We start from the raw sequence: 20,961 nt of genomic DNA, 5'->3' as shown, positions 1-20,961 counted from the left end.
TACAGGTAAGATGAGCCCTGGGTGTCCTGTCATTTATAAACTAGAGTTTATAAGTGAGGTCACTCCGGGAGCTGAAGGCAGGCCCAGAGCTTGACAGCAGTAGCCTGGACTCTGGTGTGTAGGCTAATAGCCTCATAGCCCTTGGATGTGGGCAGCCGTTCGTACCTGTGACAACATATAACAGCCTCTACCATTAATAGCGGTCTCTCAGTCGAGGCAACCGAGAGCCTGTGTTTGACCTGACATCCAGACAGACCCCCTGAAGAAAGCCAGGCAGAAGTGACTCGCCCTTTTCTGCACACCTGGAAATGGAGGTCTGGAGAAACCCAGCAACTGCCACAGTCCTGTGGCCTTGCTCAACCAAGATAACAATCCCTGGGAAGCACAAAGGGGGAGCCAAGTGGCCTCGGTGGGTCTCTTCTCCTTGTGCTCTCCATTTCCTTGGCTGCAGTGAAAGAATGAATATACTCAGAGGAGAGAGGCCACTCTCAAGACAGACACTGGACAGAGGACAAGTCTCTTCCTTGACAGCACAGTGGCCTGTGTAGCGCCATCTGGTGGCCAGACCTTATCATTGCAGGACCTCCAGAGACCCCGGAGGCTCAGGGTCTTCTGGTCAGGAGTTCCTGGAGTTTCCAGAGACAATCTGCAAGAGTTGAGCCCAGATCATGAGGTGGCCAGAAGAACTCAGAGGAAGCCGATCTGGCCACTGGAGCAGCTTCTACTCCAGCCCTGTCACAGGAAGGGCTCCTTCCTACCTGGTCTCCAGATTCCTGGAGTGCTGGGTTGCTGCAGAAGCATCTCATATCCTACCCCCAGAGATCCCTGTGCGAACAGCACAACGGGGAGACTGAGGCCCTAGCAAATCCCAGGCTTTGATTGCAATGAACAGCGAATATATCTACCAGGGACAGGACAGGCCCGTAATTCAGTGCCTACTCTGGGCAGAAAAGCCTAGCGTGGCATGTGACAAATCACACACGGTCTCTGAGGCCGTTTCTTCGTTGGGAAAGGAGAGATGGGGTGCAGACTGAATGACATAATGTGTGCAAGTTGCTTTGCACATGATAATGAGCCGTGCTTATTATTATTATTGCAGCAGATGTTTCCAGTTACTTCTCGTCCTCTCCGCAGTGAGGGGCCCTCGAGGTCCCACGTCACAGAGGGGGATGCGGGATTCGAACGGCTCGCCCTGGAATACAAGGAGTCAGTGGTCAATCAGGAATGCAAGCACTGGCTGCTTCAGGAAACGGCACACTGGAGGCCCAGGGGCCACAGAGGGGTGATGCTGGAAGCCTCTTTTTAGATGGTTTGGAATAAAAAATATGAGAAAAAGAATGGAAAAGGATAATGGAACAGACATAAACAACTGATGAATCTGGTTACAGGTTATGCAGGGGTTTTCTGTCTGATTTTTTGCAACTTTTCCATAAATTCGAGATTATATCCAAAATAGGTCTTCTAGCCCGGCTGTTGCAAAATTCTACCTAGCTTCTTCTACCACACTCTGGGGGGCGGAAGGGGAGGATGAAAATGCAAGCCTTGCAGAGTTCCCTGCTCCAGACCAGTGGCCTAATTTCCAAGTCCTCTGGTAGAAAACGTGACTGCTGGCAGCAGCCCAGCGAAGCTCTTCCCAGCCAGAGATGCCCCTGCCCAGCAGCTGGCAACACCCAGGTGCCCCCCAGGACATTCTCAGGGCCTCGCCACAGTCTCCCTGTTTCCCAAGACCCCCCAGGTCCCGGCCAGGCTGTGGTATGAGGCCGAGGTGGGGTTTATTTTTAAGTTCCCGCTGATTATGAATCACTGGAGGAACTGCCCACAGACTGGAGACAAAAGTCTGGGGCCGCCTGGCCAGGAGGAAACACTCTTTACATTCGACTTTCCCCTTGGCACGAGCCTCCCCGCGCCTGGCCTGGCCCGGCTCTGCCAGCCTCTTCTGTTCTCAGAGGCAGAAGCGCATTTGCCGCCAAGTCCTGCCGGCCTGTCCGCCTTGCTGTGTAAACAGGACCCGGGGCTGGCGGCCCGGCCCCGCACTGGAAATGAGCCTGCCTTCCGCAGCCTGGCCACTTCCTCCTGACATCCGGAGACTCCTCAGAGTTCAGAGGAGGGCTGGTGGCAGGAGTGAGGAGAAGCTGGGGTTTTGCCCTACTGTGGTCTTCATCAGTCTTGACAAAGAATCAGTGGACAAATGGAAGAGCAGAGGACTCTTAAGCAGCCGTCAAAGCCCTACATAAAAGACCCACCCTAGGTCTACTGCCTATTGCGGCTCTTAACTCACATTCAGTCAACATATACTGAGCACCTACTATGTGCTAGGTAGCCATGATGCAGGGGGGCGTGAAGAGATCTTATTCATATTATCATTACTTCTTTTCACTCAACTGTAACCTTCTTAAGGGCAGAATTAATGTCTGATCCATGATTCACCTGATCCTACAAAGTACCTAGCATAGAACCAGCACATTATAAAAGCTCAGAGAGTTTCTGTTGCACTGGCCTGGATTAAACTAGGGTAGGGAAACCAGAAGGAGCCCAGAGTCCGGCCTACTCTCCTTTCAAGCCTCTGTCTCCATCCTGCCTGGGTATTCTGACACCTGAGAGCTATGTTCCTCCGTGGAGCAACTTGGTTTCCCTTGAGGAAGATCTGAGCCAGGTTTTCTGAGTAACTAATAATGCAGGTGACTTGATTTTAGAAGCTGCTAGAAACCCTCTCCCAAGCTTCACCACGATGCATCTTTCCCATTGCTCTTGGATGCCACCAACTTTGAGGCATTCCTCTGGGTTGAATGTTACCCCCTCTGTGGTGACTCTGACTCTCCCCTCTGTGGGTAACCCCTGCGGCTGTGCGAGAGGAGCTCATTCTGGCGGGGGGCATTATTTTATAATGAGAGAACTGCGGGTCACAGAAGTGACAGACTTAATCAAGGTTGGTACAAGAGAGAGTCGGGTTTTGAGCCCAGCTATGGGCAGCCAATGCCCCAAAATCTTGACACAGACTTAAACTGCCTCCCCTTTCTCTGATACCATCTCCAAGCAGACAGGGGGGAAGCTGCATTTCTTCAGAGGGAGGAGAGAATGGAGCCAGCTGAAGGGCTTTGCTGTGCCCAGTGTTTGGGGCTGTGCCCAATGCAATCTTCCTGTCAGTCCAGTTATCAATATCCCCACTGAGCAGATGGCAAACTGGAAGCTATGAGGTGGTCATGAGGGCAGCCAGAAGCCGGCTCAGGTCCCCAGAGCTATCCAGACAATCTGAGGTTGGTGTCATTCCATGGGGAAGGCAGCCTGTCGGCCCAGGAGTTTTAGGGTGGACACGATGCAGGACTTTCTTCCTGTTTTATTCTGGTGACTTCTATTGTACCTGCCTCGAAGATTTTCCAAGAGCTCCACACCACTGTAAAAAACAAGGCCTTCTCTTTTTCTCTGAGGAGAAACTGCGGCCTCCACTGCCTGATTCTGGAAGCCTCCCCAGGGGAGTCAGAGACCCCCACACACTCATTCACTCAGGGCCCTTGGGTAAGTTGGTCCAAGAGTCATTTTCCTCATCTGCTCATGGGCAGACTAGGGATGCTATCAGCAATTCACACAGCTGTCTTTGGGATAAGATGAGTTAAGACACGTGGTATCTTCACAAAGCAAAGTGGGAACAAAGCTGGTCATCATGGCGGCCTGCACCAGTCTCTTTAGGTCACATAAGATGGTCCTTCCTCATCCCCAACAACCTCCAGTACCTGAAGGAGACAGGAAGGGTGACGGGCTGCCATGTCCTGCTCTTCAGCTGTACCTTCCTCCCTTCTCCCTCCTCCTCACCTGGCCCTGCCCAGTATGCCTAGCCAAATGGTCTACACTCTGTCAAATCTTGCTGATGACCTGGTTAGACCTAGAGGCAGAGAAACAGGCTCAGGCCTTCTCCAGGTCCTAGGTGGCCAGAAGAGTTCTGGGAGGTGAAACCCTCTGAGCACAGTCTAAGAGGCTCCAAGAAGGAGCAGGGCTCCCAGGAGACAGAATGCCCAGGCAGGATGGAGATGGTCTCAGGGGAGCCACTTCGCTCCAGGTCCTACTGTTCGTGCGAGTGTGGACGCAGACTCAGACCTGGGTCTTTCCTGACCATGAAGACCTCAGGTACTGAAACCGGTGTTAGCTGAGCCCCCCGCCTCAGTTTGAAGCAACCTACTGGTCTACTGGTTTGGGCTAAGCCACTTAGTCTCTCTGAGGCTCAGTTTTCTCATCTATCAAATGGGGTTCACGGGGTCTCGTTGGTAGGACTGCTAAGAAGGTTGAGTGGGTATAAAATGGAGTCCACATTGCCTGCCCCTGGCTGAGGCAAGAGGCCTCGACTGTGTTTCTGTAAGCAAGGGTGACGACACCCTATTGACTATTGGGGGATACAGACCCCCCAGTGCAGCAACTGAGACTGAGTGGGGCCAAACCCAAGTTCGCAGGCCACCCCCCATCCCACCTCTCAAGGGCTTATCCACTCTAGGGACTCCTCCTCATCCGGGATGACCTCACTGTCCCCACCAAAAGAGCACACTAGGAGACCTGCCCAGCTCCAGGGGCAAGGGACTGGCTGGGAGAAGGTAGGTCCATCGGCCACTAAGAGCCGTTCTTTGAGAGCTGCTGCCTGGCATGGTGCCCGCGTGAAGTGGGTGCTCAGTCAACACTGTTGAGTGAAAAGATGTTGTTTCAGCGCTGAAAGGTCCACACTACCACCCGTTTGCGGTCCCAGGGGGCCAGGGGACGGGCTATTTGGAATGGGGGGCTGTCCCCGCATGTCTGAGGGGTGAGGTCACTGGGCTTGTGTGCACTGCTTTCAGGAAGCACGCTAGCTCAAGAACGCCTGATGCCAGCCAGCAGACATTTCCTGGCTGGCAACGGTCCCCTGCCTCCTCCTCTTCCTCCTCCCCTCGTGACCCCAGGCGTGCCCCCACCGCCATCCCCGGCAGGGCAGGCGTCTCTCCTCACATCAGGTCCCACCCTGGGATTGGAATGCCTGCGGGTGCCCCGGCATTCTCGCCTCCCTCCTCACCTTCTAAGGACTCAGGAGCCCCTTGCCCACAGCAGAGTCCAAGCAGAGACAAAGCCACAGTCCTCTCCAAGGCCACCTCCTCCCTTGAAGGTTTCTGGGACCCCTCTGGGAGGGGCTCCCCAACTTGGCCCCTTCCACATTTAGTCTGATCCAACCTAAGCCTGGTTCCAGTGGGACCACTTTGATGGACGCTTGGGTCATTCCGTGAGAGGTGCTCGTGCTTCAGAGGCAAGGCACTTCCGGCAGCTCCCTCTGTGTGACAGACAGAGGGAGAAACTGAGGCACCGAGAGGTTAAAGCAGTTTCCCAGGACCTCAGAGTACACTGGGAACTCCTGCCCAGAGCTGAGACAGGCTCCTCTTCTCCAATTTGGGGGCAAAACCCTGCTCTGGGCTACTTTCTCCTCCTCTGAAAAATGGGCAGGAATGGCAAGACCAGCAGAAAGACAAGTCTTCTGCCTGGAAGCATGTCCCCGTCTCCCATGCCATGCCTGCTCCTGTGGGAGCTGCCAGAGCCCCTCACACGCTCTCTCCTTGGGCTTTTCCTGCTTTGGTCACAGAGACTTGGAAGTTGGGCTCGGGCATGTTAGTAATGCCTCCCTCGCATAAACCAGTAATCACTTCCAACATAGTACTTGATTTAACTTTCCCTTTAACGCCCCATTTGACAGATAAGAAAACTGAGGTCCAGAGCTGTCCCTGCAGCTGGCCCGAGCCAGAGCTGGGATTTGAACCCATGGCTGTGTAGAGACTGTGTCTGATTCATCCTCCCTGCTCTCTCGGCGGGGGCGCAGGGCCAGGCACAGATCAGGTGCCTGGGAAACCTGTGTGGGTGTGTGTTAGCCCTTGCAGGTTCTGGTGTGAAGAAGCACCTTCTTCACACCAGAGTGTGAAGGTAAAGAAGCACCTTCCAGAGAATGCGTTGGACTTTCGGACTCAGGGCGAATCAGGAGGCACTTCTGCCTTCCTACCTACCTTAATGATCCTCAGAGCCGGGGAACAACTAGCCTAGTTTCCCTATCGACAAAACGGGATTAACAGCCATGCCCATGTCTTAGGGATGGTGTGAGGAGCTACTGGTGCCAAGCCACCTCCCTCCACCGGCCCAAGGCAGCAGGGCCCTGCCAGGCTCTGGGGCTGAAGAGTAGAAGCTGGTCCTGAGCCACCAAGGCCAACGGGGGGCCCCATACCTCCATCTCCCAGCTTCAACACAACTCACATCAAAGCCGAGCCACTCGCCCTGCCCACAAACCCAAACCCGGCAGGCCAGAGGGGCTGCGGCCCAGGAAAAGGTGGAGCGAAGATATTTGCTCTCCAGCGCTCAGGGATCGTGTGTAATGACCGCGGTGGCCAGGAGAGTCAAAAGGGACTCTGTTCTCTGAAGCCAGGAGTCCCCCCAGGGTACACAGAGCTGCTGGCTCTGGGCCTGGCTCTGGCCGCCACACTTCACACACGTGGCCTCATTTAATCCTTATGACAACCCTGCCAAAGTGGTTTGACTCTGTGCACTGAACGGACCAGCAAAATGAGGTGCGCGGAGATGAACTGAGCCCCAGTAGGGGGCAAAGCAGGTCTGCCAGCCTCACTAAGCACAATGCGTGGCCCCAGCACCAAGATCTGGCTACAACCTGTTTTCATAGGAGGCCCCCACCGAGGCCTGGATTGGCTCGACTTGAGCACCTACTATGTGCCAGGTCAGCTGCTCTGCTTGAAGGTTATTTGACCCAAAACTAGATAGCTTGGAGAAGGAGGCATCATTGGCCCCTCTGTACAGATGAGGAGACTTGAGGCTCACCCAAGATCCACTTTAAATGTCCATGGGCCCAGGGAACTCCTTGGTAGCCAAGCTGGACCCCTTCAGTCCTTTCTTCCTTCCATGTTAGACAGAGAGAAAAAGTACACATCAGCATCATCATGCCCTTGGTGCCCAAATACTGTCTGTATGTGCATGCCCAGGACTGCAAAGTACATTTACATCAGGGCTCCCCAGCCTTTTTGGGGTTTAGAATAAGCTGTCCCTTTCTCCTTGGCAAGATCATAAGTATACAGCTTGATGAATGATCAGAAAGCAAACACAACAGTGTAACTCCAAAGCCCTGTGTTTGAAGATAAGTGTGTTTGCCCAAGCAGCCCAGAAGCACTGTGGGAGCCCGACTGGGGGAATCACTCCAAGATTGCATTTCTTTTCTTTTCTTTTAACATAAAATATATTATCTGTTTCAGGAGTACAGGTCTGCGAATCATTAGTCTTACACAATTCACAGCACTCACCATAGCACATACCCTCCTCAGTGTCCACCACCCAGCCACCCTATTCCTACCCCCCAACCCCACAGCAACCCTTAGTTTGTTTCCTGAGATTAAGAGCTTCTTATGGTTTGTCTCCCTCTCTGGTTTCATCATTGCCTTTCTCTGACTGACTTATTTCACTTAGCTAATACCCTCTAGTTCCATCCATGTCATTGCAAATGGTAAGAGTTTGTTTCTTTTGATGGCTGCATAGTATTCCATTGTGTGTGTGTGTGTATATATATATATAAATATATATGTGTGTGTGTGTGTGTGTGTGTGTGGTGTGTGTGTGTACACACATCTTCTTTATCCATTCATCTGTTGATGGACATCTAGGCTCTTTCCATAGTTTGGCTATTGTGGACATTGCTACTATAAACATTGGGGTGCAAGTGCCCCTTCAGATCACTACATTTGTGTCTTTGCGGTAAATACCCAGTAGTGTGATTGCTGGGTATTTTCAACTTTCTGAGGAATCTCTACACTGTTTTCCAGAGTAGCTGCACCAGCTTGCATTCCCACCAACAGTGTAGGGGGGTTCCCCTTTCTCTGCATCTTCACCAACACTTGTCATTTCCTGACTTGTTAATTTTAGCCATTCTGACTGCTGTAAGGTAATATCTCATTGTGGTTTTGATTTGTATTTCCCTGATGCCGAGTGATGTGGAGCAGTTTTTCATGTGTCTGTTGGCTATCTGGATGTCTTCTTTGCAGGAATGTCTGTTCATGTCTTCTGCCCATGAAGACATGGATTTTTTTTTTATTGGATTATTTGTTCTTTGGGTATTGAGTTTGATAAGTTCTTTATAGATTTTGGATACCAGCCCTTTATCTGAAGACTGCATTTCCAAGGAGCAGCCCTGGGACTGTTAATTGTCCTGGGTGGGGGGCCCGGGTGCTGGTGTTCCTGACTGCTCCCCAGGTGCCTCTGAGGCATGGGGAATGTTGGGAGACTCAGCTGTAGAGTCATATCAGAGTTGTAAAGGACCGGACCCTTCACCCTGTTCTACCTCCACCTTTTTTTTTTTTTTTTTTTAAGATTTTACTTATTTATTTGAGAGACAGGGAGAGACAACATGAGTGGAGAGTGAGGAGGGGCAAAAGGGGAGGGAGAAGCAGACTCCCCGCTGAGCAGGGAGCCCAACAAAGGACTTGATTCCAGGACCCTAAGATCATGACCTGAGCAGAAAGCAGATGCTTAACCGACTGAGCCACCCAGGCGCCCCTCTACCTCCCCCTTTATGGAGGTCCAGAAATAATTCCCAAAAGCCCATCCGGGGGCATACCGTGTGTGAACAGACTCATCAAATGTTAAAACAGGAAGTGACCTGGGAGCTAAATTTTTCATCCCCCTCATTGTGCATTTGGAAAAACTCACACCAAGGGAGGACAGGGCAGCCAGGGAGAGTACTAAAGTCTGGACTTTTCTCCATCACCCCGTGTGGTCTTTTGGCTACCCTGGAGATCTGCAGATCCTCTCTGTACCTCTTACTCTTCCCTGCAAATGGCAAGACACTTCCTCCCCTAAATCTCAATGTGCAGACTGAGGACCATCCCAGTTACTGGGGATATATAGTATTAAAAATGTGACTCAACAAGAAACCAGGACTCCACAAAGAAAATTCTGGAAACTGTTACTATGTAGATTTTGGAAATAAAACATAAATCAATAAAACACACACAAAAAGAAAAAATATTTGCCAGCAATTAGGACAGAACAAAAATTAATTTGATTAATTAATATGTAAAGCTCTTTTATAATGAATAAGAATCGGACAACTTAAAAGTGGGGCAATGGATATCAGCAGAAGTATAAAGGCCCAAAATATAAACAACAGTGCTCAACTTCCAGTTGAAGAAATGCAAATTAAAACACTGGGATACAAGGCTCTCCTATCAGATAGATACAGATTGGCAAGATAGCCTAGTCATCAACTCACTTGGTGGTGAATTAAGAAATTGCACACTGTGGTGTAAGCCTGATGATTCACAGACCTGTACCCCTGGGGCTAATAATACATTATATGTTAGTTTAAAAATAAAAAATAAAAAAAAGAAATTGCACACTGTGAACATACAGATTGACAAAAGTTTGATTTTGACAGTTTGGTGAGACCCATAAATATTTTATTTATTTTTTTCAAAGATTTTCTTTTTCAGTAGTCTTGGGGCTAGAACTCATAACCCCAAGATCAAGGGTCGCACATTCCACTGACTGAGCCAGTCAGGCAACCCTCTATGAATATTTTAAATTTATATATTCTTGGACTTAGTAATCCCTCTTCTAGAAAACTGCCTTGCAGATAAATTCATACAAGTGCACAAAGATTAGGTACAAAGTGTCACATCAGCACTTTTTGCAATAATGGAAAACTGGAAACCACCCAAATGTCCGTTACTGTGGTCACACAAACAACAGGGGAGACTCGCATGTTCTGATTGAAGGGTATATACGTTACAGAATCATATGTAGATTATTATTTTATTTGTACAAAAAACTACATAAATGTGTACATAGTTCATATGTCCACAGAAACATCAGGCATGATACACCAAACTGTTCCTGTGACATGGAGAAGAGAGAGTTTTCATTTTTTAAAAATCTCATCTAATTCTGCAATGTTCACCCAAAAGCACATCCAACTTTTGTCCTAAGTAATTTGTAATGCAGTCGGGTTGTATTTACTACTATTTCAGTGGTTGCTGGAGACAATGCTGGTTGGGGTGGGGAGTGGGCAACGTGCTAGAACTTTCTCAGAAAGACATTTTGTTTTAATAGTTGTCGGTCACAGGTGTTATAAAATCCATGCTGTATTACTGGTGAAATCCACTGCTTAAATTAAACAGCAAATTATGTCTAATTATAATGCCAGGTAGGCTTTTCTGTCAGGCTATGGTCCCAGAAGTTACTCAGAAAGAGAAGACAGAGAAAGGAGAGCAGGGGTGAGGTTGGTACTGAGTGGTACAAACCAGCGCAAAGCTAACCGAAGGCTCTCCCGCATCAACCCCGTATCCCCAGGGTCCGGGGGTGGGGTGGGGGTGTCTGTGAAGGCCATTTCAACCCAGGGCCAAGGCTGGAGCAGGGTCCCAGCTAGAGACAAGACCCCTTTCCTCAGAGCTCCCAGCAGGACGAGTGTGGGGAGTGTTGGCCTTTGCCTCATTTGCAAAAGGAAGAAGAGCCAGTGTTCCTAGAGCTCCTCGGGCTGAGGAGGTGAAGGGCTGGGGGAGCCCATCTTGTGGGTGGCAGCAGACAGCTTTCCGCAGGCCCCAGCTGCCAAGGTCCCGGTCTAGGTCTAACCACAGAGTGCCCCCCTGTCCTGTCCCCTCAGAATTCCTGGGTCCCTCATGCCTTCCCTGATTCCCTCTATCAAATCATGCTCTCAAGACGGTGTGGTCGTGAGGGCCTGAATGGAGCCTGGAGCCCCTCTGGGACAGCCCCTCATTTTAGAGATGGGAAAATGGGCCTGGAGAGGAGAAGGGCGCCCACGGTCACCCAGAAAGTTGGTAACAGAGCTGAACCAGGGCCCTTGGATGGGATAATGTCACGGCCCCTCCCCCCCAACTTCTCCAGCTACCCCTTCCCCAGGGCCCCATCTGCTGTTGGACAAATATTTCCTGAGCGCCTCCTGGGTGGGACATAGTGTTCTGGGCCCTGAGCACACAGCAGAGAGCAAGAGAGACAAGCTCCCTCCTGGTAAGCTCACATTCTAGCTTAATTTCACCACCTGCCTGTTACAGGGGACAGATGCTTTCCTGCTGCAGCCGGGAAGGCCTGGCCCGCAGAAACACGCTCTGCTCCTGTGTCTGCTCTGCAGGAGGAGGGCCTGGACTCTGGAAAAGGAGGCTCAGCCAAGAATGGCCCAGAAGTTCCCAGGTATCAGCTCAGCAGGGGTAATAGACCCCTGCCCACAGGACTTAGCTTTGATGCTGACAGTAAGCTACAAAGCCGACATTCACTTCTGTCCTTCTACAGTGAGGAAACGGAGGCCCACGAGGCAAGTAAGCAACAGGGGGACTGGGCTTCCTCCTGCCCTCAGGCACTCCTCAAGCTGGGGCAGGGTGGGTAGGGCGATTTCTGCAAGTCTCCCACTTTTGGAGAAGAGGGTGGTGGACTTCTTCTCAGGGTGCTTAGAGCCCCCCAAATGGCCTGCCATGCTGGGGTGATGCCAAAGGGATCAGCCATGGTTGGGAAGAGAGCACTCCTGTCCTGGGATTCTGGTGCCCAGAGCAGAGTTCCTAACCATGAAGGTCTACCGGCCTTTTCTGTGATACTTGATGAAAACTTTGGGCTCTCTCCTTAGAAATACCCTACAAGTCCCCCTCGTTTCATTCTGTACAGATTCCGTGAAGCCCATCACTGCACCTTTCTGGGGGGAGCCTCTGCTCATGAAGGAAGAGCCATACCGTGGAGCCCAATGTTTGGTGCCCTACTTCTCCAGTATCTCCTGCCCCTCCCAGATTTCGCCACCCAGATGCTGTAGGGGAGGGATCCCAGGAGAGGCATGCCTCCTGGATGGGACATGGGCGCCCCCTGGGGGCAGCCCAGCCACATGTTCCAGGAACTACAAAGCCAGGCAATTTAATTTGATGCCAAGATTTGGTCCAAAAGGGCTGTCACTTAAAACACCATTTTTAGGGGAGGCTGGGTGGCTCAGTCATTAAGCATCTGCCTTCAGTTCAGGTCATGATTCCAGCGTCCTGGGATGGAGCCCCGCATCAAGCTTCCTGCTCCACAGGAAGCCTGCTTCTCCCTCCCTGCTTCTCCTGCTTGTGTTCTCTCTCTCAAGTCTTTCCCTGCCAAATAAGTAAATAAAATCTTAAAAAAAAAAAAAAAAAAAAAAGAGAGAGAGAGAGAGAGAAAAGAAAACACCGTTTTAAAATTAAAATTGTCACCACTGGGTGTTACAATGCAAACTCTGCCCAAGTTTCAGAACAAGACCTTCGGCGCCACTCAGCCTCCTGGGAATAGGAATTCGAACTCGCTCCCTGCACCCTCCCATCTTCAGTGAAGTGACCACATTTACGTCGCTCCGCCCTTCTTAGCTGTAAAATGGTCATATTCATACTCCCTGTCCCCCAGGGCTGTCATGAGCGTCAAATGAACTCGAGCATTCAGAACAGAGCCAGGAACAGGGTAAGCACCCAATGAATGGAATCTTGTATTATTATTACCGCTGCCATTGCTATTATTACTGGAAGTATTAGGTATTCATGTCTGATAACCTCTGCAAAAGCCAAGACCCCACTCAACAAAAAGACCCAGATTCAAACCGCACAGCCCTCAGGGCCCCAGGCTCTGCACTCCCTCTCCCAACTCCCCCAGCGGCTCCCTGCCTCCCACCTCCCCCATGCTTTGGGGCAGCATCTCCAGCAGCTGGCTCAGAGGTGAGCCACACCTACCATTCCCCTGTTCACGGGGTCCTGCAAGATCTGGGGGTCTAAGTGCTGCAGCCTTGGGAGGCTGAGGCGTGGGTGTGCTGGGCAGGAGGGGACGTTCCACGTGGAGAGTGCTTCCTAACATTAGTGGTCCTGAGTAGGAGCCCAGACAGCCCTGGGGGGAAGCCAGGGGACCAGGAGTCTAACACCCCTTGGGTCACACACTTGCTGTGTTCCTTTGGGCAATTCACTCTACTTCTGTTTGCTTCCAGAAGTGAGTAAGGTCGGACTCACTGGCTGAGTCCAAGTTCTAGGGGGCCCTAGCTCTAACCACTGCCCTCTTGGTGCAGGACTAATTTATTTCCTTTGTCCAGACCATCAGGACTCTGTCCTTGGCTTGCCCTTCCCAAAGTCTAACGGCTCAAGCTGCTGGCCTCCTGCTGGACTTTCCAGGGCTACATAGCGGGATCAGGGTCAGAGTTCTCATCTGTGTGGGCTCCAAACAACATGAGAGGGGCCTCAGCAGACCTTCTAAACCCAACCCTCTGTTTCATAGCTAAGGAGACTGGGGCAAGAGGGAAGCAGAGTGACCTGCCCAAGGTCACAGAATGAGGCAGTATGGACCTAGGACTGCCTTCAACAGGAGGCCAGGCTTGGCCGCAGCCCAGTATAAAGACAGGGAGCACCAAAACCAAACTTGACTCCTTTATTGGGACTGGGCGCAGTGGAGAGGGTTGGGGATGAACTCTCCAAGGAGTCTTGTCAAGACCTCATGGTTGAGGGGTGCCTGGGTGGCTCAGTTGGTTAAGCAACTGCCTTCAGCTCAGGTCATGATCCCGGAGTCCCAGGATCGAGTCCCACATCTGGCTCCCATTTCTATGGGGAGTCTGCTTCTCCCTCTGCCCTTCTCCCCTCGCATGCTCTCAAACTCTCTCTATCAAATAAATAAATGAAATCTTAAAAAAAAAAAAAAAAAAGACCCCATGGTTGACCTAGAACCTTATTCCAAACACAGAATATAGAAATGAAGATCCTTTGACCTTTCCTTCCCTCCCTGGTCCAGCCATAGCAGGCTGAAGGCAGGAGAGAGAGGGAGAGAAAAAGACAGGGTGTCAGCTTGCCTCAGTTTACCCAGTACCCAATACTATCCTAGTTTTAGAACTGAAATTCCTTCGTCCTGAGAACCACCCCCCATAATTCTGGGCAAACCAAGACTGCCCACTCTCCTTCAGGGCAGCCAGTCTGCCCCTTGTGGCTAGGCTTGGTCAGGGAAACCAGAGGCCCAGAAGGTTCCTGGAACCCAGCTGGGCCACAGTAACCCCCATGGCCCTGGGGACTCACAGTTGACTGATGATGGCACATGCCCCCCGAGAAAGAGAATGGAAGACTACCTCGACCCTCAGGGACCCTCACAACATGCTGCCTTGCCCCCATCAGCAGAGCAGCACACGCTGGTGGTCAGTCCAGAGGACAACCTCCCCACATCCCTCACTGCCCACCAAAGCCATGGGCCACACAGAAAAGGGATGATGGAACCCACTGATGAAATCTGAGACATCCCTGGAAACTCTAAGCTCGAGCTGTACCTGAGAAGCCAGGCATGAAGGAGAGCCTCCCTTAGAAGGGAGAATTTCTGGGGGAGCCTGTCTAGACTGGAGGAGATGTCCAGAAATCTATAGAAAGTTTTATAAGCGAGTCTCAGAGATTTCTGGGTCTCACCAAGGCTTCAGAAACACAGAAGGATCCTCAGGTCCCTGACAGAAGCCGATGTGAGGAGCAAGCTGCCCACCAAGTTGAAACCAGCCCTTGGGGAAGGGCTGCCTGAAGTTACCTTCACACTGTGACCCCTTCTGCTTCCCCCACTCCCCAGAGAGGGCTTGCAATGGAGAGTATATAGAAGGATAGAAAAATAAAATTTCTTGCTCACCTCAATTTTTGGCCCAATACCCACATGTTACACTGACCAGGTCACTCCGATATCCCCCTCCCTGTCCCCAAACTCGGTCAGACAAAGCCCGGAGGGAAGGGTAGAGAAGCTGAGGGAAAAAGGACCCCCATCGAAAGGCACAGCCTCGTCAATATCCTGGGGTGGGAAAGCCCACCCTGCTACCCCCCTGCCCTGAGCCTCTGTCAGGCTCATGAAGCTTTGGGACCTTGATTTTTCCATTTGTAAAAGAGGCCCACGTCAGTGAGCTACTTTGCGTAGACCGGCCCTCAATCAGTCTTCACGCTCCATGCCACGTGGGGCCTCAGTTTCTTATCTGGACCATGAGCACCCTGTACGCAACCCCTGGTCACCCAGGTGATTTGGCTCTGCGGTCAGGTGCCTTGGGCTGGTTTTCTGCTCCCCAGAAAGCTCTGTTCCAGTGACCCCTGCCAGAGCCCAACTCCAGCTCTCAGGAGGGAGGGGCCCACCTCAGGCCTGATTAAGTCCTGCTGAAAGCTCTGGCTGGACCTGGCCAGGCCTAAGCCCAGCACACACCTGTCAGGAATGAATGTCCCTTTATGCCAGACCGGTCCTGGAGACCCCAACCATCAGCCCTGTGCCCCAGGCGGCCCCACTCCTCCTTCAGTCCCAGTCCCCTCTGCACACTCACACACATTTTGTGAGTGACTGAGTGGAAGGGGCTAGTGTCCGAAGCCACGGGCAGGTGGGCTGGGCCCCCTGCCCTGTCCCAGTGCCCAGGTGGGGAAGGGGCCAGCTGCAGGTGCACTCAGGCCTCCAGGTGGCCAGTATCTAGCATCTGCTGGCCACCTCTCCCAGGATGCTCCTCTGGAGCCAACAGGAGCCTGGCCATTCAAGGGAGAAACAGGTAGACACAGACATTTACAGCGGGGGCATTCAGCTCATTAGCTCAGGGGGGCAAAGAGAGGAAAAGAGGGACCAAGGTGCTTAAAGGAGAAGAGGAGAGATCCAGCTCAGACACAGCCCCCTCCTCCAGCAACATTCCCCAAGGCCCCTAACAGGAGGTGGCAGCTCCCAGCAGGGACCCCACGGGGTCGCAGAGCTGGGTTCAAAGCTTGGCATTGCAAGAGCCCATGGTGCTGTCCTCCTGAGTCCAAGATGCCCCGGCCAGCCTCCTGGTTTCCTCTGGGCACCCATAGCACACATCTGGGTTTTGACTCGCCCACCAAAAAGGGCAGCCCATTTGCCACTTCCTGGACATGACTTGCTTGTCCCTTGTGGAGCTTCCAACAGGCACGATCCCCCTGTGTCAAGGTACTACTGGAGTCCCCGTCTGGGGAGCACAAAATCCAGGCCGTGGTTCTCAGAAGGCCACCACGAGAGAGAGAAGCGAGAGAGAAGCAGGTGGTGTTTCTCTGAAAGGAAAGTACATCCAGGTGGGGAAAGGGACTCGGGGCTTCCTTGAGGAGGGAGCTGTCTGAGCATGGGCTCGGCAGCAACACTCAGGCCACGCTGAGGGGAGTGTAGCTCCACAAGCTACAGGGAGAAGGAAACAAACGGAGGTCAAGGGAGAAGAGGAAGAAAAGAGGGCCGGGCAGAGGAGACCCATCGAAAAGAGCGAACAGAGAAAAGAGGAGCTAGCATTGAAAGAAGCTTCTCTGGAGAGTAGTCCAAGCATTTCCGCTCATCTGAGCCCCTCCACACGGGGAGGCAGGTTTCAAAGAAAATCTCCCAGCCCCCTGTCTCCCAGAGGAAGGCAGGCCCCGGGGATGACACTGCAGCCTCCTGCAGCAGCCCGGGCAGGTCTCCCCTCCTCCCCTACCCGCCCTGCCACCACCTGAGCTGGCCCGGGCAGGACCGGCACAGAGGCAGGTTTGGAACTGGTGGAGAACTGGTCATAAGAAGGGCAGTGTTTGGAGGCCAAACTTTGCCCCCACTTCCTGCCTCGAGAGAGAGCCCAGTTTCTGGCCAGATTTGGAAAGGTCAGGCCCTTGGGAAGGCTGATTTCTTATTTAAAAATGAACCATGTCAGGGCGTCTGGGTGGCTCAGTTGGTTAAGCATCTGCTTTCGGCTCAGGTCACGATCTCAGGGTCCTGGGATCGAGTCCCACATCAGGCTCCCTGCTCAGCGGGGATCTGCTTGAAATTCTCAACCGCTTCCTCTGCCTCTATAATCCCCCCCACCCGTTCATGCAGGCACACACTTACGCTCTCTTTCTAAAATAAATAATTATATCTTTAAAAATAAATTTAAAAAAATTAAGAATGAACCAGGTCTTCAGAAGGGGCCAAGACTTAACAGGGAACGGCCAGGTCCTGCCCTTACCCCCCCTCTATTCTGGAGACAAGCATCCAAACAGTGAGGGGCAGGTGTTAGCCTTGTGGCTACTGGTGTCAGGGGGGAAGGGGGACAAAAACCCAGCCGGAGGAAGGCCTGAGCGCCAGTGGTCCCTTTTCTGGTAATCAGATCATTAGAGGGGTGGGTGGGATGTCCACAAGCTACAGCTCAAGTACGAAGTACCACCAGTGCTCATACAGGCTGAGCTAAGCATGCTTTTACATTTTTAAATGGTTGGGGGCGGGGAATCAAAAGAGGAATAAAATGTCACAACACATGAAAATTGTATCGCATCTGGATTTCAGCATCCCTAAATTATTGGGACACAGCCCGGCGCACTAGTTTACAGCGTGTCTGTGGCTGCTTTCACGATACACCGGCAGACTTGAGCGGACAGGACAGATGCCGAGTGGCCCACAAAGTCTGAAATAATCACTCCCTGGCCCTTTATAGAAAGCGTTCGCCAAGCCCAAAGTTACTGGGGAGAACTGGCTTCCCGCTCTGCACCTCCAAACCTGCTCCTTCTCCTGAGCTCCCTGTCTTGGCTGGCCGGGGAAACGGAAGGAAGAGTTGTTGAACGTACCGCACCCTGATTCCCGAACACCGCTAAGTCTGTGGTAGGCAGCTCGTATTGGCCAGTGGGCAAGCCAGCCAGGGCTTAGCCTACAGCCACACAGCTATCGAACAGCAGGATGAGGATATAGATAATACATTCACATAATCTGAGGGGCAGCGCCTGAGTGGCTCAGTTGGCAAAGCATCTGCCTTAGGCTCAGCTCATGATCCCAGGGTCCTGGGATCGAGTCCCACATCTGGCTCCCTACTCTACCAGGAATCTATTTCTCCCTCTGCACCACCCCCACTCACACTTATGCACGTGCTCACTAATAAGTAAATAAAATCTTTTAAAAAAAATAGATTCACGTAATCCGAAATTCCAAACGTACAAAAGAGTGCAGTAAAAAGTGTGCCAGCCAACGGCGCTGCTCAGTCTTTTAACTCTCTGTCCTGCAGGGTACATCTTGTGTGTTCCTTCCAGATATCCATGCATATACACGCAAATATAAAAAAAAATACACAGATATATTTGGAGAGATATCCTTCCCTCCCCGCCTTTTTTCTTTATCCAAATGGTAGTAAATCCTACACACTAAGCTGTGCCTTGCTTTTATCACCCACAACAGATCTTAGAAATCTTTCCGTATTAGTACAGAGAGAGGAACTTCCTTCTTTTTCACAGCATAAATACATCATTTATTTACTCAATCCTATATGGATGGACATGTGGGTTATTTCTAATCTTATTGCAATTCCAAAAATAGCGCTGCAATAAACAGCCTGTGTGTGCGTTGCTTCCCCTGTGCATGGGTATTATCTGTAGGATAAATTCCTGGAAGTAGACTGCTGGGTTGAGGGATAGGTGTGATTATAGCTCCCATAAATAATACCAAATAGTCTGTGGTGGAGACTGACCCAACTATGACTCCACCAGCAACACGTGCGTACAGAGGCAGGATCTGAACCTGGGTCCATCTGGTTCCAAAGGGTTTGCTCTGCACCAGGGTGCCCACAACCATCCCTAGAAAGATTTTCCTGATAATGTGGGCCACCTCCAAGTCTTGGGTCCTTCTGCTTCTTCACCTGGAATGCTTGCCTCCTCCTCTGGGAGAGCTCAGCCCTACCACATAGCCCCATGCCCAACGGCAAATTCTGCTTCCCCTGAAATCCTGTCCACCCACTGTCCACCCTAACTGGTTTCCAAGCATCTGAAAGTTCCCCTGCCTTGTTTCCTGGGGGTGAATCTTTCTCCTCCAATGGCCCATGAGGACAGAGTTAGTGCCACACTTCTCCAAGCATGGTACCTGCCGTGTGGGATCAAGTCCATAAACATTTGCCAAATAAATGTGCCCAATTTCCATGCCGGATTTACAGAAATTGCCCCAAGCCCTCCTACTCCTTCCCCCTCAATATTTAACTAATACCCAATGCTATGGTTCTACCACCTAAATATTTCCTGAATTCTTCCAACTGTGGTCTCTCCCCAGTGGCCACCCTCTGGTCCAGGCCCCCACGGCTCCTTACTTGGATTTTACTACAGTAGCCTCTTACATGGCCTCCCTGCCTCCACACAAGCCTCCAATCCACCTCTTGCTTTGTGGACAAAATGCTAACTGCTGTCCAGAATCCACTGTCATTTTCTTCCTTTAATAACAGAATCCCTGTCTATGAGCCAGGCACCATCAGCCTGTCTTATCGCTAGGTGGGACCACGGGATTGTACTCTGGCTTCCTGGGCGTGAGCACCGGTGATCAGCCCGGATTCCACCTGCCCTCAGAGAAGAGGAGCACGCCTTCCGCTCCCATCTACCTGCCCCACCACTGGGACGTGGCCAACACTCCGTTTAGAGCTTGGGATGGAGACTAGACATCGAGAACAGCAGAGCCACAAAATAAAAGGACCCTCAGGAGGCCTCTGGGCAAAGGGCAGGCTACCTGGTGGAGACACTCCGGACAGGAGCCCTGGCTAAGCACGCCAGTGGCGCTGCCCACCTTGTCTCAGTCCGAGTTCCAGGCAGCCAGCTGGTCATTCTCAAGGGCACTGGGAATCCAGCAGGAAGCAAGACCAAAAGTGTCTTTTTAATTTTACATCTTCTTGGGAGCTGACTTGGAGCTCAGCCATTGGAATGTCATTCTCCTGGGTTCCTGCCATGCACACACGCCTGCATACACACACGTGTGCTCACGCCTGCAGCTCTCTGCGAGGAAAGAATGCAGCCTTTTCCCTTCTGTCCATCATCACCATGATTTCAGACAGCCTGCATTCCTGCTTCCTGAGGTCAGCAGCCTCTCGCGCTGGGCTGTCACAGAGAACCCGCACATCCTCAGGGATCCTCTCTGCTGGGTCTGCTCTCTACTCTCCGGGCCGAAAAGAAAAGACAGTCCCCAGAAAGGTGATGAGTGCCATGCGGACGTAGGCACATCTTCTTTATCTCTAACTGTGAGTGTCCGCTAAGGCCTAGCAGCAGCCCCTGTTCTTAGAGGAAGAGGGGGCCCCCCGCCAGTGACATCATGTCCTTCAGAGCTCATATCTGTGTATAAGCAACCCATCCATGTTTCCTAGGCTGTGGTCCCCACCAGCCAAGGTCACCTGTAGGACCCCCTGCCGTGTTCTCCGAGGTTTTAAGGCTCCCAAAGCATAGCTCATGATCTCACAGGAAAGAATAGTAAACGTGAATTCTCCACCCTTTTAAATACTGTTCTTCCTGGGGCGCCTGGGTGACTCAGTCAGTTAAGCATCTGCCTTCAGCGCAGGTCATGATCCCAGGATCCTCGGATCGAGCCCCACATTGGGCTCCCTGCTCAGTGGGGAGCCTGTCTTTCCCTCTCCCTCTGCCTGCTGCTCCCCCTGCTTATGCTCTCTGTCAAACAAATAAATAAAATCTTAAAAAAATTAAAAAAGTTCTTCCTCCATGGCCCTCTTGATCAGAACCAAGAAGTCTCCTTTCCCAGTGACAACCCGAGGACCTCCATTGTACCTAGGTGACCCTCCTCTCTGAGAGTCAAGCTTCATCTCGGCCATGTCTCTCAATCTGACTCCTGTCCAGGAGCCTTCTCTGTTCTCAGATGCCCATGTCAGCAGTCCCTGCCTGCCACCCCACAGCTTTCCATTGCAGAGTGTCTGGATCACTATGGGGCCCCAGCTCACTCTGAGGGCCCCCACCACATTGAACAGAGCCTCCCCATCAACCCCAGGAGGAACAGCCAGGATTCAAACTAGCCCTCTTCCTGCTCTGCTCATCAACCGCCATCAATTATTCACTCCTCAGACATCTGTGAGGCGGGGTGGAGGGAGGATTTTCTAGGACGGGAGACATGGTGAGGGTCCTTGAGTTTGGGTGACAGCGGGCAGTGAATTAGGACTGGAACTGAATATTCAGGCGAGAAGGGCATCTGGGGCGGGATGGGTGGGGGGAGAGGCAGATGTGCACAAAGGAGCCCTTTAAGTCGGACTCACAGGGAGAGGAA

General features: G+C 51.8%; 1 long non-coding RNA gene across 1 annotated transcript in view; it reads right to left on the bottom strand.

The window, feature by feature from the left end:
- Positions 1-297: 297 nt before the first annotated feature.
- The window catches only part of LOC131835961 (uncharacterized), a 41,709-nt gene continuing 21,045 nt past the window's right edge, over positions 298-20,961 (bottom strand). Inside the window, exon 3 of the long non-coding RNA XR_009355429.1 lies at positions 298-1,192. This is a non-coding gene — a long non-coding RNA (uncharacterized LOC131835961). The remainder of the gene's footprint in view (positions 1,193-20,961) is intronic.

Source organism: Mustela lutreola, chromosome 7 (genome assembly GCF_030435805.1).
Source record: "Mustela lutreola isolate mMusLut2 chromosome 7, mMusLut2.pri, whole genome shotgun sequence".
In the NCBI taxonomy this organism is placed as follows: Eukaryota; Metazoa; Chordata; class Mammalia; order Carnivora; family Mustelidae; genus Mustela; species Mustela lutreola.
This window is presented reverse-complemented; position numbering and strand designations above follow the sequence as displayed.